At 35.4% G+C, this 17,466-nt stretch overlaps 1 long non-coding RNA gene across 1 annotated transcript in view; it reads left to right on the top strand.

Moving 5' to 3' along the window:
• Positions 1–17,466, top strand: part of LOC132673514 (uncharacterized) — a 69,999-nt gene extending 52,533 nt beyond the window's left edge. Inside the window, exon 4 of the long non-coding RNA XR_009608087.1 lies at positions 17,243–17,466. This is a non-coding gene — a long non-coding RNA (uncharacterized LOC132673514). The remainder of the gene's footprint in view (positions 1–17,242) is intronic.

Below are 17,466 nucleotides of genomic sequence, written 5' to 3'. Positions count from 1 at the left end.
ATAGCCACACTAAATATGTTTAAGAATGCATATGTACAAACAAATGTACAATCGTATTGTAGAACTTATAAATACAAAACTAAAGAATTGTGCAAGACAGTTAGCTTGGTTTTTAACTGAATTCAATACAAATTTTGAAACCCGTACACTGTGCTCCTTAGTGATAGTATGTGCAGACAACATGGCAATACAAGACTATTTCTAATGTCTATCTTCAAAAGAAATGAAAGTATACATTAGCACCATAATAAATACAATTTTCTTAATATTTGTGACGTGTGAGGAATGATGCAGAACATGACACACACATTTTGTCTTTTAATCTTCAAAACACACCTATTTCTATGATAGTGTTTCTAAGTAATAATTCTTCCATTTGACAGATAAGGGAAGTGAACCATAAGCGACTTAAGAAACTTAGTCACACTGTTTATCAGCGATGAAGTCATATTTAGACTTAAGGTCAGTCTGACCCCACAGGCTCACTACTGAATGCTAATCATGACACAATCTCATCCTAAATGTCTGCAGCAAGGAATATATGCAACATCTCTCAGAGTAGAAACATAAAACTGAAAATATTTCCTTTTTTTTTTCAAAATTTGAGATTTATACATGAAGAACTCACTCAAATTGAGGAAAGTCTGAACTGGTTGTTTCGTTTTAAGATTCTAACAAATATTTTGGGGAATTATAAGGAAAAGACGGTAAACTACACCTCTCTGTGGTAAACAAATGATACTTCATTTTACTGTACTTCATTTTCCTCTTCTCAGAAGTACCTCGATGTTTGAGAGGCTTCTCTGTAGAAGAGGAACATCTTATGCTGTGAGGTTACAATGGTAGATATTAAAGGAAAAGAGATTTTGTCTTAACGTGAGAGAGAAATTTCTATTAAGTTGAAAAACAAACTGCCCTGAGAGTTGTAACTGCCATATTAATGAAGACATACTTTTAGATAGGAGGAAACTATTATCAAAGTTACTAGCAAAGGGGTCAGCAAGCTTTGTCCATGAAGGTACAGAGAGCAAACATTATAGTCTTTGTGGGCACCGTGGCCTCTGTTGCAACTACTCCTCTGCCTTTGTAGTGCAAAAGCAGCTGTAGAGATTATGGAAGTGAACGGTTCTAGCTGTGTCAAAATAAAATGCCATGCATTCAAACAGGCCACAGGCCACAGTTAGCCTGGGGATGAAGTTTGCCAACCCCTCTTATAAAGTGCACTGATCTGAATACGCTCATAGCTATTACAAAACCTCTGAATTTCAGTGGTTTAATATAGGGATTAGCAAATTAGAACCATGGGCTTATCTGTCCCACAGACTGTAAATGACTCACAAGCTAAGACTGATTTTTACATCTGTAAAGGTCTCAGAAGGAGAACAAGAAAAGGAAGAAGGAAGAGGAGGAGAGAAAGAAAGAGGAGTGACAGATATGTGGTCCACAAACCCTAAAATATTTACAAAATGGCCCTTTTACAGAAAAACTGTACCAACCTGAACTGATGTACCTTATTAGCTTTCCTCCAACCAGACTCAACAATTCAGAACGCTTGCATTTTTTTTTTATTCTCGAGTTAATTAACATACAGTATACATACATACATATATGGCTTCAGGAACAGAACCCACTGATTCTTCTCTTACACATGACACCCAGTGCTCATCCCCAAAAGTGCCCTCCTTAATGTCCATCACCCATTTAACTAACACCCCCACATCCTCCATCAACCCTCATTTTGTTCCCTGTATTTAAGAGTCTCTTATGGTTTGCCTCTCTCTCTGTTCGTAACTTATTTTTCCTTCCCTTCCCTTACGTTCATCTGTTAAGTTTCTCAAATTCCACATGTGACTGAAATCATGGTATCTGTCTTTCTCTGACTGACTTATTTTGCTTGGCCTGATACCTCCCAGTTCCATTCACATTGTTGCAAATGGCAAGATTTCATTCTTTTTTCATTTCCAATTAGTATTCCACTACATACACACACACACACACACACACCATACATATACCATTATATATATGTACACACCGCAACTTCTTTATCCATTCATCAGTTGATGGGACATTTGGGCTCTTTCCATAATTTGGCTACTGTTGACAGTGCTGCTATAAACATTGGGGTCCATGTGCCCCTTCGAATCAGCATTTTTGTATCCTTTGGCTAAATTTCTAGCAGTGCAATTTCTGAGTCATAGGGCAGTTCTACTTTTAGTTTTTTCCAGAGTGGCTGCAACAGTTTGCATTCCCAGCAGCTGTGCAAGATGGTTCCCCTTTCTCTACCTCCTTTCCAACATCTGTTGTTTCCTGAGTTGTTAATGTTAGCCATTCTGACCCCTTGCATTTTATAATGCTGAGCTCTTCCACATGGGGCCAAAAAGTTTACCATGATGTGAGGGAAAAGCATGAGAAAGACACATAGAACATACATCTCCTATTGAAGAAGTGATACTCATTATTTTTGCTCACATTTTATAAGACAGAGTTAATCATGTCTCAGCTTGGATACAAGAGGCCCGAAAAAACATTTGCTTGGCTGAATAGTTTTCCAGCACCTGCTTCAAACAATGGTAGAGTTGCCTCTACCATATAGAAGCAATATGTAGAGTAGATTGGTGGCTTGGAATAGATATACTCCACCAGGAATTTCAATTGTGAGACATGATATTTCTATGTTTCTACCAACCCCAAAGTTGTAGACATATAATATTTATGAACTAGACAGAGGCTGAATCTCCCTAATACACTACCCATAACTTCTTGCTTTTCAGTGATTAGAAATGGCATGGAAGCTTTTCAAATCAAAGAACTTTTTACTCATAAAGCTTTTCATGTATTTATGCCTATATAAAGAATCTCAGTACTACATACTTATCTGAGAATTTACAAGTCTGAGTTTTATTAGATACATATTTCAAATAAATTAGGAATGCTGCAATCACATATTTTTGTGTGTATTTAAAAAATTTGGGTTTAGAATATTTCAATTTAGCCTCTATATTCTGTATTTTTGCCTCATGTCATCATCCATATCTTTGCATATTAACTAAGTCCTGGATTTTGTGATTGATTCTTAGTTGAGTTTTTAGTTATTAGCAACAAAAATAGGGCCGCAATTTTTCAAAATGATATTTTTCAATCCACTATTGTTTCAGTACTCATTCTCATAGACTTTTATCAGGAGAGAGAGAGATAATGAGAGAGAGAGAGAGAGAGAGAGACTGAAATCTGAAATAAATCTTGCTACTTGTTATAACAAACATCCTTAAAGGTGTGAGACAGTAATTGACAGGACTTTATAAATGAATCTCTATTTTAAGAGAAAATGGTGTAATCACTCAAATAATTAAGTGAAAAGAACAGTGAGAGCAATAGAAACTGCAGACAAGTGATCAACAAAATAGTCATTAAATCAGACAAAACAAAGGGATAACAGAAAGAAGCAAATGGTCTATTGAGAAGAAAATGAAAGAAACAAGTTAATCTTCAGGATTTATCAAGACAACAAAAGCAGTAACAAGTACATGATTCAACATCATCGACTAAAGTTAACTTAAAAAGGTAAGATCAACCAATTAATTTGTTTTAAGACACCTACATTGTATCTATACTATGCAATAGAAAAGTTGTTAAATGGCAGGGTGAGCTGAATTCTTTGAAGCACAAACTAGAAAAGAGGTAATACCAAGCTAAGAAATACTTGGTGACTAGAAATAGTCACAAAGAAGCCATTGCTGTATTTCTTAACTGTTTTAGTGTGTACAAGGCACTGTAACATTTCAAGTATCTACATTAAAAGACAGTATTACCATTAGGTTTGTAAAATATTATACTTAAGTTAGAAGAATTCCCAGGAAAATCTTTCTTGACATCATTTTCTTAGTTTTTTTCATGTGTCATATTGTGAGAAACCCCACAGATAGTCACCAGCCAGTCAAGTGCATTCTTAGAAGGTTAACCATTTTCTAATATGATGTAAGTGTTGGTTTCAATGTTGAATTAGTAGTTTTACTTGCTGGAATAAAGTGTAAAATCAAACATCTGAGTATAAGTAGAGTCAATGAATCAGAACTTTAGCTCCATTCAACTGTACCAAAGGAAAATTACCGGATTTTGATCTTAGTAGGATCTTGGCACAATGAGGGTACTCTTGAGCATATCATCACTGTTGTGCTCACTGAGCCCCTGCAATGGAAATGCTGCCTCTATCTCCTCATTCAGAAGAATTACCCAGTCTTTCTGGGACCCATAAGCTGTTGAAGATATTCTCTTAAAAATTAGTGTGTGCTGACTACCTCTAGACCTTAGAGACCGCAGGGGACTGCCAGAGGACTGGCTGGGGACATGGTTTCTCATTTTTCTGATCATGGGAGACAGCAATATTTGTATTGTTTTCATTAGGTTATACTAGTGCACTTAAAAATTAAAAGAAAAAGAACATAAGACCAGCAGGAGGTTTGTAACCTTTTTGGCAATCCTGGATAAACCCCTGTGATAATTCTGGGATAGTTCCATCCATCAGCAATGTCCTTAGAAATCTCCTGTACGCTCCCCCAGCATATATTACCCTCTCTTACAGAAAGAACTTGGTCCTTATTGATGGGGGAAAAAATCAGCTTTAAGCATAAAGTTTGACAGATACAAGAAAGTCAAGTATCTGAGACAGATTGACCCTAGCTCCTTTTTTCTACTTACCTGAAAGAAGTCTCTGTAATCTTACTATTTTGGTATATCCCTATATCTTGTCTGTCCAAGATGCAACAACAGGTCATATGTGTATTTTACATATGACTTCCATGGCTTTTATTTTTCTTTTGTTGATTTGTGATGAAGCTCAAATTCATATGTAGCCAATAATAGTTTCTCTTCCGGTTCTGACCCAGCATGAAGTTCAGGATAATAATAAGCTTTAAAACCCTATACGCAGAGCCAGAAACTATGTAAGGAAAGTCACTCAAAGAGATCTTTCAGCAAAACATTTGGGAACTGAAATCCACATGATTGGTCGTATTCTCTAATCTTACTATAAAGGTCACCTATGAATAGTTCCCCCTTCATCCTAGTGGCTTCCCCAACTTGCCTAAGAGCATTCTCTGGCTATATGTAGGGTCATGAACATACAGCAGGAAATATGTGCTACAGAATTAACATGGGGCCTCTCCACCATAGCAGTCCCTGTGTACTTTTGACTTCTTATTTGCTGACCTGGGGTCCCCAGAGGTACTGTTCCAAAATACTGGGACAAAAGCAGCAAAGATTCTTGTATTTAGTCTGAGTAATTATGCGGCATCACTTCTATCATACATTCCTGCTCTACTCTTTGGTCAAAGCAGTCATTCCCCAGCCCACATTAAACAATCATAAAGCTAGTGAAAGAGAAAAGTGTCCAGAGAGTTTGAGCTCATCTTTATTCCACCACTCCATGTCTTCTTTGAATCACATCCAAATGAAATACATGTATCCATATCCTTGATTCCAGGCCTGCTTTTTGGAGGAACCAAACTAAAACAATTTGATCTCTGTTGATTTCTCTTTGAGATAAGAGAGGTGCTGGGCAGTACTGGTCCAGCAGTGGCTTTCATATTAGGCTGATGGCTGAGGATCAATTATTTGGAAAGATAGCTTAGGCTATATATTATCCCCTTGCTTATGGGATCTTTTCTTTTCCTCCAACAGTTTCTCATGAAATAACGAAGATGGGATTTTTTTTTCCACTTTATTATGTTTTTTAGAAATAAATCTGCATGATCCCATTGGATAGTGGTAAAAATGAATTAGACTCTCTCAGTAACCAGTAGCTATGAGAGAAGCCTGACTTCCTCAGTTGCTGGAGTAGCCAATTAATTAAAATCTCCACTTTAGAAACGTTATAAATAACATTAGAACGTAAGTTCCAGAACAATAATAACCTGCCTACTGTGTATTCTTGCAAAAAATTCTAAAGATAAAACCTGAGTATGTAAGGGCTAATTTTATTAAATGTGTGCATAGGAGGGCTCATGGGAAAATTGGAAACATGTGTAGAAGTTAATAAGTACACCACTAAGAAAAGTGGCTAAAAGGAGTACCCTGTGAAAACCTAATAGTACATCACAGGGCAAAATTTCCCTGATACATAGGGAAGTTATAAATTTAATGCATACAAATACTTCTGTAGCCCTGACCCACACAGTTCAAACCCAGGGCAGTGTTGCAGTTAAAATGACACAGCCCATGAAAACAGAACAAATTCATAATAATTCAAGCCCTTTATATGACTTGTACTTCTTAAAACATCACGAAGGTGACAAATAGCCCAGAGCGATGGTTTTTAAATTTCTTTTCATTTTCCTCTACTTTTGACAGACCTCCCATACCCCAATACCTCTCTCATTTCTCACTTCAAAAGCTTCTCTGTAAAAATCTCTATCCACAACTCCCAGCTTGCATGTCTTATATTCACATATTTCTTCTCTCCTGCCTTTTTTTTCTTTTCCTTTCTTTTTTCTTTTTTTTTTTTGTTTGTTTTTTTGTTTTTGTTTTTAGACATAGACTAAATATCTTTTGCTAGGACTGGCAAATCAGATCTGGATGATTTTCCATAGATATTAAGATTACATGTAACAGCACACTTTTAACTTGCATACTTATCAAAGACTATATGTGTTAATATGTACTTGCTTACCTTCACAAAATCTGAAATCCCCTGTGTGTTTTTTTCCTACAATCATACCATTCTTCCATTGAGAAGGTATAGGAAGAGAATGGACTTGGGAAAGGTATATGGTAACCAGGTATCTGACATATTATCCATTATCTGGCTGTGACTTGGAAAGATAAAAGAAAGGAGTGCTCTGTATATGATCACATATAAAGACAAAGTCACATAGAACATAAGCCTGTAATAAATATTTAGCCACCCCCTCACACTTGAGGACAAAAGTGAGAGGTTCAGACTTTGTGAATCTCCCATTGTGTTAGTTCTGAAATTCAATAAAGTGTCATGCGATTTCCCCAGGCGAAAGTCATCCTGGTTTACTGTATGAACAAGTGTCGGTGGAGAACTATAAAAAGAACAGCAATAGAGACAACATCAAGGGGACAATCCTGAAATACCTTAATTTACCCAATTTAGGGATTATTTTCAGAGTTTTTTTGGGGGGTGGGGTAGCTGTTGTGTAGGCAAAACTCCTTGAGGGTGGGGGTGGGGAAAGAAAATAGCAAGGAATGTGAACATGTTAATAAATGTCAATCTGTGTCACCTCTTGCTAATCTTGGCAGGGTCCTGTCTAACGACACTGTATATTCAAAGGTATTACTCATAATTTAACTAAAACTGCATTATCCTCTCTTAATGAAGTGTTTGAAATTTTGCTTGGATCTTAGCACAAAACTTTTTTAGATGGAGAAATCGTAGCTTCTAGACAATCAAGCATGTTAGCAGGGATAAATCTAGAGTATGAAGTCAAAAGGATTAAAAAAATTACGGGTAAGTTAGGAAGTTAATAAATATTATCTCTTATGATAGTGGTATTTATAAGCTTCTAAAACTGATTACAGTTAAAATATCTTCTTTTTATAATTTAAAAAAAACTGGCCATGTGAATATATTGCCTGAACTCTCCCTTAACTGAAATCCCTTAGGTTTTTAGTAACTTCATGATAAATTCATGTCTGTACATTAGCCCTAGCATTGAATTCCTTTCCTGTCCAAAAACCAATTCATCCCCTATCTCAACATGCAAACATACAGGGAGAAAAAAGAGATTGTGAAGAAAAGCAGCCAATGGATACTTATTTGTCACAAACAAACCAAGTACCAAAGCATCTTTCTGGGTGTATAACACTCAAACTCTGAGACATGCAGACATGAACTGGGAGATGGCTGCAATTTTGTCACATAAGGCACTGGGTGCAAATTATGTCCAGTCTCTACCCTGGACCGCAGCCTTGCTTGGATTTCCCAAGGCCAGGATTGGTAAACATGATGACCTACAAGGACCACATCTGTCAGGAATCTGCCTTATGGCTTTCTAAGTTCCCTTTCTGCATCTCAGTTCCATTGAACAGATGTTTGCAAGTCCCTTTTCTAGTCTCTCTGGCTGCCAGCACACTGTAGTATTTACTCTAATGGGAACATGCAATCACAGTCTATCTTTTTGAATTGTTGACATACGGCTATGAGTCTAGTACCTGGGCACTCAGGCCACTACATTTTTGTTCCAGGGGAGTGACACAGTCCTGCATAAAGTCACCACTATTTATTGCAGGGAATCCAGGAATGTCCCTTCCTATATAACATACAAATTAAAATGTGTGAGATGCAAAAAGGAAAGCCATATTTAAAGGCAACTTTTAGCTTTAAATTAATGTTAGACATAAAAAAAGGGTAATAATCAATGAGTTAAGTTTCTATCTCAAATTAGAAAAGAACATCAAAGCAAGAGGAAGTAGAAAGAAATGATGCAGATGAAAGAGGAAATTAAGTAGAACACACAATAGGAAAAAATTAACAAGGGTGAAAGTTTGTTCTTCAAAATTAGTAATAAGATGGATTAGTCCTTAGGAAAACAAATAAAAGAGAAAAGAGACAAACAAAAATTAGTCCATTTCAGGAATGGGAAATGGGAGATCCTCCCAAAATTTAAAATTTAAATATTCAACTTAATGTAATTCTACTTTAAAATTTAGATGAAATTGACAATTAAAAACAAAAACACAAACAAAAACCTTGGGCACCCGGGTGGTTCAGTTGGTTTAGCATCTGACTGTTGATTTCAGCTCAGGTGTTGGTCCCAGAGTCGTGGAATCAAGCCCCACATTGAGCTCTGTGCTGAGCGTGGAGTCTGCTTTGGATTCTCTCTAATTCTCTCTCTAATTCTCTCTCTTTCTCTCTCTCTCTCTCTCTCCTTCCCTCCCTCTGTCCCTCTTCCCACTTGTGTGCACTCTCTCTCTCTCTCTAAAAAATAATAAAAATAAACCTTAACTGAAATAGACACAAAAGAAATAAAACAATTGGATATTCTATATCAATTAAAGAAATTGAATTTGTTATTAAAACTCTTTCTACAAAGAAACTCTCCACAGCACAATGGCTTCATTTATGAATTCCTCTAAACAAATAAGAAAGAAAAAAATACCAATATGATACAAACCCGTAGAGAATAAAAAAGGTGGGAACATTTTCAAACTCCTCAGCTCATTTTATGGGAGCAGAATAACCTTGATATCAAAATTTGATAAAAATGTTAACCAAAAAAGAAAAATTATGGAGATCGAGCCATTATCTATAGCATGACTATAGACACCAAAATCACAAAGTAATAGCAAATTAAATCCAGCAATACATACAAAGGATAATACATCACAAATAATTTGGACTTAACTCAGAAATGCACATTGGTTTAAAATTTAAAAAACAGTCCATTTATTTTACTACGTGTGAAAGCTTTCATAATATTGTTTGTTTTCATAATAATTATGACAAAATCAGTGGCAGAAAACAATACTGATTTATCATTCATAGTTCTATATGTCAGAGGAGCAGGCACAGTATAATCCATCTGGGTCCTCTGCTTGGCATGAGCTAAAATCACAATGTTGGGCATTGTTCTTTTCCAGACGGTCTGGAGATAAATCCACTTTCAAATTCATTCAAGCTCTTGGTTACATTTAGTTCTTTGCAGTTGTGGAACTTAAGCTCCTGTTTCCTTGCTGTCAACCAGGGCCTAGTCCTAGAGGCTGCTGGTGTGCCTCATCATGCTTTCTGTGTGGCCACCATCAGAAAATGACAGGCTGAGTCGTTCTTACTTCCCCAGCCAGGGAATGTTCTCTGCATTTAAGTGTCCATGTGTTAGATAGAGATCATTTGGATAATCTCTCTATTTTAAGTTATATAACCTTAATTATATCTGCAATGTCTCTTTAGCCATGTAACAACATATTTGTACTTTCTGGGGGCACCACCGTTCTGCCTACTGCATTATGTTAATGGAATAAAGAAGAAAAAAATGTATGATCATCTTAATGCAGAATTGTAATAAAAATTGTAGACCTATGTATGTATGATTTTTTAAAATCTTAGAAAAGTAGAAATGGAAGAACAATTCCTTATTCTGTTAAAGTGTCTAGAAAAAAGCCTTCTATAAAATTCAGAATTAATTGAAACAGTAAATGATTTCCCCTCAAGATAAGAAATGACCAAAAATATTCACTATCGATGCACCTTTCAACATTTTACCGCTTGACAGCAATAAAGTAACAAAAAGATATATAAATTATTAGGTATAAAAACAAAGAAATATAGCTGTTAATTTGATATGAATATTTGATACAGGAGATATGACTGTAAGCTTAGAAAATGCAAAAGCATCTTAGGAAAAACTATTAGAATTAGAAAATTAACAGCCATTAGATACAAGATCAATATATAAAAGTGAATTGTATTTCTATGTGCTAGAAACAATTAGAATATGAAATCTGAGAAATGACATGATTTCCATCAAGGAAATCATCAAATACCTAGGAATGAATATAATAAAAGATGGGTAAGACCTATATAGAAAAAGCTACAAAACATTGTTGTGATATATATTTTTTTTATTTCAGTAAATGGGAATTCTATTGCTCAGTTTAGAACAATCAGTATTTTAAAAACGTCAGTTCTTATGGTTCAAACTTAACTATAGATTCATGGCAATCTCAGACAACATTTTTCCCTCAAAAATTAATTAATTAATTGATTCTGGAAATTAAGAATCTAAATCTAAGGTTTATATGAAATGAATAGGCTCAATATAATATACCAATCTTAAAGGAGAGTAAACACTACTACATAAAAAGACTTACAAAGCACCAAAATTAAGACTGTAATGTTAGCAATAAAATGTACTTATAAAACAATGGAACACAAAGGAAATACCTAGCAAACCCACACATAGTCTGTCCCTTGAGGTAACACAAGGTGACACTGCAGTGTGATAGGGGAAATGGTGACACTTAATAAATGATGCTGGGTCAATTGAATATTTGTATTGAAAAAGAAAATAAGAATTTGAAAGTATGATGGTGTCTATAGTACTGAAGATATTGACAGACAGAAGCCAATTAACTCAACATTTTGATTCTTTCTTTTCTTTTCTTTTCTTTTTTTTTTTTAGTCCCCCTTGGTAATGTAGTTTGTTTTCAAAGGTATAGTAGGTGACAGGGTACCAAATATTTTACCAACCGTGTAACAAGTGTACTAGCTTTCTATTCTGCAATGTCTGGCACTTAATATCCTCTTCACCATGTGCTCCTTGAATCAATTCCATGTGGCAAGTTCTATCCCTTGAGCATGACTTTTATCTAATTATAAAGTTTAACTGAAGTAACAGAACCCACCCTCACAACAAACAAAAAAACAGTGGCTTAAATAAATCAGGGATTTTATTTTTTCATCATATATAAGTTATTACGGTATGGTTAGTTGTTATGGAAAGAGAATCTATTCTGGCGACAGAGTTAGAAAGCATTCATTAAGGAATATTATATATATGTATATGTGTGTGTATGTATATATACACACACATATACATATATATAATACATATTATTAATATATCTGCTAAGAGATATGCTACTAACCCATGCTTTAGACCACACCATCTTACTGTGATTAGAAAGCTGCTACATCAAGAAACTAATGTCATCACTTCTAGATTTAGAATAACCAAGCCTGTTTGGTGACATGTTTTCCAGAAGCCTTGGTCTCCCCAGACTCATGCTGTTCACTTCCTATGTCTCACGTGTATACGTCTGCCCAGTAGAACATATTCATTCTAAGAATCCTAGCTACAAGGGAGTCTAGGAACCATAGTTCATTAGAGAAAGAGGCTGGAATGAAGATTTGGTCAATCAACCTAGAAAATCTGCCCCAGTCTCCAAAATGTCCAAAATTCCATAACAATAAAAACTATCATTTATTAAGCATCTACTCCGTGTCAGGTAAGGCAAGTTTGTATCTTTTCATTTATATTAATATTTCCAACTAATTTTTCTGTAGAGTTTAATATTTTCTTTTTATTACAGATAGACTAGACTAGTAACTAAAACAAAATAATAAAAATAATTTTTTAAAAACTTGCCCAAGTTCACCAACTGGATGGTGCAAAGAAAAAGCACAAAACCAGTTCAGTGTGGCTTGGGTAATGATATTCTTTCTAGCATTCCTTATTTTCTCTAAAACTAATCTTGTATCAGTATAACTTAATGGTGGACTAAAATAAACTCTGGGATGTATGAAAAAGTTGTGTTAGTTTTAAAAGATGGATAAAGTCAATCAAAACAAACAAACAAAAAAACAATGACTGACAGGATGCCTAGATAATTCAAAGGGAAAAACACAAACCAACCCAAAAATGTTAATGTCAATGTATTCAGTAAGCCAGAATGTGAATGTAATATTGCAGAAAGTTCTGACTCCATTTAATTGATATGTGCATTTGGCAAAACAAGTGAGGATCTGGCCCAAGATGACAGCTGAGACATCTGTGTTCTAAGACCTCTGAGCAAATGCTCCATGTCATCTATATTCAGCGTCGGAAAACTCTGTTATATCCAAGTTTCTCTGTCAGTCATGCAGTTTAAAATATGACAGAAATATCTTCAAATAGGACATTAATGAATAGATCTAGAAATTATGGGCAAGAATACAATTCTGAACACTAATTACGTTTCTTCATTCATAGACTTACCAAAATAAATACTCTTCTTCAAAATATTCTAGATCTTAAAAAAAAAAAAAAATAGAGGGTAGGGGGAAGCACCTAGACTTAAAATATAGGTACAAAAATGAAGAGCAAGTGACAGAGTATCCCAAACAGAAAAATGTAGGATTCATAAGGATTTCGCCTTTAGTAAGGTTGAAGACAGCTGAAAAACTGAATAATGTAAAAATTTACCAAAGACCTTGAGAGTTGGTTGAAATTTCACCCAAGAACTTATAGAACTTAATCAAAGGTGCCTTTGTTAAAAAGCAGATTTACATTCCAAATGAAAGCATTCAGAGAGCTGGAAATCAGAAGGCAGGGGGAAGAAAGAAAGAGAAGGTCACCCCATATATTTCTTATCATCACTGTAATGTTCTCTTTCTTGCCCAGCTAAATCACAAAAAGAGGTATTTGGCTCAGAAAACTCTACTGTGGTGTAGGTACTAAAAGTAGCACAAAGTACAAGTAACCAATCTCTAGGAAATAAAAGATGGGAAAATTAACATAAGTCAAAACTCAATTAGCAGATCAATGGAATCATTAATGTAATCTACAAACACAACTATAACTCAGTGGGGGTAACTACAAATGGTTAAAATATTCGAGATACATTTATCTGCTTTACTTTTTAGCATAGTATTCATCTTGTATGGATATCTGAGGTGAGCACAAATATAGTTCTAAATTATTACTATTAAAGACCTTTTATTTACATTTAAATATGTACTAGACACTCTGCTAGATACCTCTCAAACGTTGCCCTCTTCTTTATCTGACCTTGATAATGCTGAATTTTCTGAAGGCTTGGTACAATGCCTCTTATTGTTTCCACGGACTTTTAACTAATCACCCTAATAAAAATTCCAAAATTTATATGTCAGTGCAAACTCCTCTTAGGAATTCCATTTTCTTCTAGCCAACACCTCACTGACATCTGTGCTTGGATATATACTATAAACATCGCAAATTCAGCATGTCCTAAGCTGATCTCTTGGTTTTCCCATGCAAAGCTAATTTAACCTTAGTCCCTCTTCCCCAAGTCAGCATTAATTCATCCTTATTTTCTTCCCTCTACTTGTGCTCACATATCTAATCTATTAGAAGATCTGCCAATTTGCCTTGCTTCTCTATGTCAAGTTTATCACCTTCTCTCCATCTCCACTGTCACTGACATTGCCAAGCCTACTGTAATCTCTTCCTTGGACTCCTGCCTTAGAATCTTTACTGATGTATGTGTCCATGGGCACTCTGCCCCACATCTCATTTACAGTAGCCAGAATGATTTCTAAAGAGGATCACGTCCATCCCCATTTCAAAGTTTTTAGATTGTAAGAAGGAGAAGAAAAAAGAAACAGTCTTAATCTCCAACAGTCTTTTGATATTCTGGCTTCTTGTTAAGCCCCACTCAAATGTCAAGCCAGTAGGCCATTGGGAGTAAGGATGACAAAGGAATATGGCTGGAGGGAGAGAGTGGGTATTTTATTCCCCTTCCATATCAGTGCCTAGCAAAGAACAAGGCAAAGGACTGATCTCAAATAAATAAAGTTCAGTAAATAAATGAGAGCCACCAAAAAGTAATCTCATCTGGTCATATTCTAAACCAAAGTTGGTAGTCTTCTGACATCAATATCAAGGAAGATAATAGTAAGATAATGCCCATTTACACAGCACATTATTCATTTACTGTGCACAATAACACAATGAGGTCCATTCTAGTTAACCCCTCTATGTAAAAAAAAAAAAAAAAAAAAAAGGAATATTAAGAAGTTAAATATAAAGTCACATGGCCACTGGCAAAGCTGGGATTTGTCCCATGTTTGTGTGATTCTGAATCTCATGCTCTTAATGTCTTCTCTTGGCAAGAACCAAGTCAGCACATGTTAAAATCATAATAATGCCAGTAAGCGTCCATCCGGGGATGTGTGGTCTGAATGAGTGTACTCATACTTTGATGAATTTTGTTGAGACTTGGAATTTAAGTCAGGTGACAGGAGCTGCAGTCTATGATTCACTACCTAGTTTAACTTTTTTTTAATAAGAAAAAATTTGCTACTCTTTGAATGTTCACAGTATGTTTATCCTTTTTTTAAACATGTCCACACTATGTAGACTTATAGTGTCTGCTAGTAGAGTTGTATTTGTGCTTTAAAACATCAAATTCTTTCTTTTAAAAGAGTGAGGATATAAGTTCCAAGCACTTTTCAGGGAGGATTTTAGGAACTGGACTTTCTATATAATTGCAGGTACAGAGAATAAACAATTGAACTCCATGTGACTACCACCGGCATTGAGTGTCTTCAGGATGAGCAGCATAAAGTCTGAGAAGTTCCCAGACTTTAAAGAAACTGAAATGGATTTGAATATTATTCTGACATTTTTTAGAAGTGTCAATTTAGGCAAAATCTTTGTCCTCTGTAAACCTCACATATCCTCATCTATGAGACTGTGATGCTAATACCTAATTTTTAGTGTCCTTTTAAAGAGTAGCAATGATAGCTTTCATTGTTTTTATTATCACTGATGTCATTATCACCATCACCATCGTCATCAATAACATAAACAGATTTTTTTTCTTTAATTGGCTTTTTAAAATTTTTTTTTGGTTATTTTTCTCTCAAGAAAACAACAAAGGTGTTAAGATTGATTACATACTTTGCTTTTCCTTCTGGCCACCATTTGTCACTGTTGTAAGTAAACAGCGAAATAAAATCTTCTCTTACTAAATGAGACTCCATACAAATCCCACACAGTCTGTACTTGTTGGAAAAAAGAAAGGTCTCTTCTTCAGGTGTCCAGATTTGATCTTTCCATATAAATCAATAGTTACCCATGTACACCATTCACCCGTCTTAGACACACAACTTTAGTTACAGAGTATAGAAAATCTATGTTGCATAACAAATATTTTAAGCCACTTTCCAAGTCCTTCTAAAGAAAACCTTCTCATTCGAGCTTGTTACTGTTCAGTTAACTTCTGTATCCTATGACATAAATCTAATTAAGACTTTGACAAACACAATTTAGAACTAGAACCCAAAAATACAATTAAAAGGTTTAAATGCAAAGAAAGTGATTTTGGATATTAAATGTAAATGACATTTTAATTCTAAGAATTCATCAGTTTGGAAGTTAATGAAATTAATGAAGCAAGAAATAAGATGCAAATCTAAAAGTTTATATTCCTCTGCTTAGCTGGCTGCCCTGGGCAAGCCCTGAAGAGGAATCAAAGCCAATTACAGCCATAAGTAATAATTTGGGATGTGCTTTAATTAGATAGTTACATATAATAAAATAGTCTGAAAAAAATTTCTTAACACATGGCACATTCAGTCCAGAGTATGTAAGTGGCAAAGTGGTGGGGGTGGGGGCGGTTCATTCACGTCAATGAATGGATGTTGGGAAAATAATTAAAATGTTGGAAATAAGGATAAATATTATCATTTTTAGTTTAAAAAAGCAGTTCAATGTCCTAAAATTCTCTCTCTCTTTTTTTTAATGTTTTATTTATTTTTGAGAGAGACACAGTGAGAGCGGGGGAGGGGCAGAGAGAGAGAAGGAGACAGAATCTGAAACAGGCTCCAGGCTCTGAGCTGTCAGCACAGAGCCCGATGTTGGGCTCGAATCCATGAACCATGAGATCATGACCTGAGCTGAAGTTGGACGCTTAACTGACTAAGCCGCCCAGGCGCCCTTTAATGTTCTAAAATGCAAGAATGAAATTCTAGAATATAACAAAATTGGAAAGCTCTCAGAAACTCTGAAATCTTGAAAAATTACGTTGTCATTCTGAGCAAATGATTACTGAGCAAATGGTGGTGATATCAGCAATTTTCTACTTGTATGGTAGATAACACATACATCATTCAGGAGAAAAACATGCATAATCACCTGCCTCCCATATTATTAGAATATGTCCATATTTATTTCTTACAAGAAAAACACTGTACTAGCAACCATCCAATTGTTTTGTTAAACCTATTCACATTTATATCATTTAATTTTTTTTTAAGTTTACTTATTCATTGTGAGAGAGAGAGTGTGTGTGTATTTGAGCAGGGGAGGGGCATAGAGAAAGGGAGAGAGAGAATCTCCAGCAGGCTCTGCACCATCAGCACAGAGCTCGATCTCACAAACCTGAGCCAACATCACGAGTCAGACCCTTAACTGACTGAACCACCCAGGTGCCCCTATCATTTTTTTAAATAAGCAAAAGTAGTTTTTATTCTGAAAAACTTATTTTAAGCATGGCATAGTAGTATAATTTACAGTAATATACAAAATGGTTTTACAGGGTAACAGGTATCCTTCCAAAATGTCTCCCAAATATCCCTGCCTTTTGGTATCTATGTATCCACACCATTGCATGAGCAGGACCTAGTGATTGCTTCTAATGATTAGAATACTGCAAAAACGTAACTCCTTAGATTAGGTTATAAAAGACTGTAGCTTCTATTTTAATGGCACTCTCTCTCTCTCTTGTTCTTCCCGTGTGCTTCCTCTGATGAATCAAGTTGAAGAGGTACATATGACAAGGAATTGAGGGTGGCCTCTGGCCAACCGGCAGCAGGAAAAGAAATTCTCAGGCCAAACGCCTTTAAGGAACGGAATCCTACCAACTACTTCAAGTGAGTTTGGAAGCAGATTTTTCCCTACTCAAGCTTTTTTTTCTGAGAATATGGCCCTAGGTAACACCTTACTGAGCAGCTTTTTGGGAGACCCTTAAACTGAGGACTCA

The sequence above is a fragment of the Panthera onca genome, chromosome C1 (genome assembly GCF_046562875.1).
Source record: "Panthera onca isolate mPanOnc1 chromosome C1, mPanOnc1 haplotype 2, whole genome shotgun sequence".
Lineage (NCBI taxonomy): Eukaryota > Metazoa > Chordata > Mammalia > Carnivora > Felidae > Panthera > Panthera onca.
The sequence above is the reverse complement of the archived record's forward strand: the minus strand, read 5'-3'. Positions and strand labels throughout refer to the sequence as shown.